The sequence below is a fragment of the Pungitius pungitius genome, chromosome 6, assembly GCF_949316345.1.
Source record: "Pungitius pungitius chromosome 6, fPunPun2.1, whole genome shotgun sequence".
NCBI classification, from domain to species: Eukaryota; Metazoa; Chordata; class Actinopteri; order Perciformes; family Gasterosteidae; genus Pungitius; species Pungitius pungitius.
In genome coordinates this window covers 9,729,555-9,730,529 of record NC_084905.1, presented here as the reverse complement: position 1 = coordinate 9,730,529, position 975 = coordinate 9,729,555, and positions in this window count along the sequence as shown.

The following is a 975-nucleotide window of genomic DNA, read 5'->3' as shown; positions in this document are numbered from 1 at the left end:
TACTGGAAATACATTGGGACACTTAAGACTGTGCAGCCTTATTACATAATGACCTTGTACTTACAAGTCTTTAGGCAACAATTTTTCATTACTTAGTATCTGCTGCAATTTCTGTATATGATAAATTCTACTGAAAGTTATCTTTCAAAGTCTCGCCAATTGTTTGATTTACCACACAATATCAAAAGTCAAATTGCTGCATTATACAGTATAAACTACCACCAAATGTTTTTCCTGTGATGAATATTTATTTTCCTGCTTATAAATTGATATCTATAACTAATGTTTGCATAATGTATTTTGTCTGAAACGGAAGAGGAAATGAAACTGACCTTTTCATCAGTGTTATCAAACGATAGCCGGGCCCTCCAACGACCACGTTCTCTCAATCTCCTTCGTTTAAACTGGGTTCAGACAGGAAGGATCTCTCATCCGGACTGAAGACGAGCAATGCCGTGTTTCACATTCGATCCAATTATGATTCCTACAGTTGAAGAACCAGCTTTAAACCAGTGCTGGGATGGTGCAACTTGTCAAATAAAGCCTAAGCCATGACAGGCAAACCCAACGATTTTAATTTAATCAATAATGCGACAGAAAAGTGGGTTGAAGCATGTGTAGAAAGCTTCTTCCCTTTCCAATGCTGGTACGGTACAGAAAACATGTTCTTTTGGGACCAACACCCAACCAGTGAGTCATTTGTTGCAAAGATGTTAGAATAAAATAAAGCCAGAAAGAGTCCCATTTGGCGACAGGGAAAGGCTACAAAGACCCAGTCGGTGCGTTGGTGCACAGCCTGTTCAGGGACCAGAGGGAACCTCACGTGGATACTCGGCAGTAGACCTCCGATCAACGCTAGCTTCTTAAAGTAAAACGCCTGCAAAGTTCATTGCCTCTTGAAAGCAGACTTCCCAGAGGTTCTAAATCGAGGACAAAAGGGGTGCACGAGGGTTCAGACTGACAGTAGCACCAAAA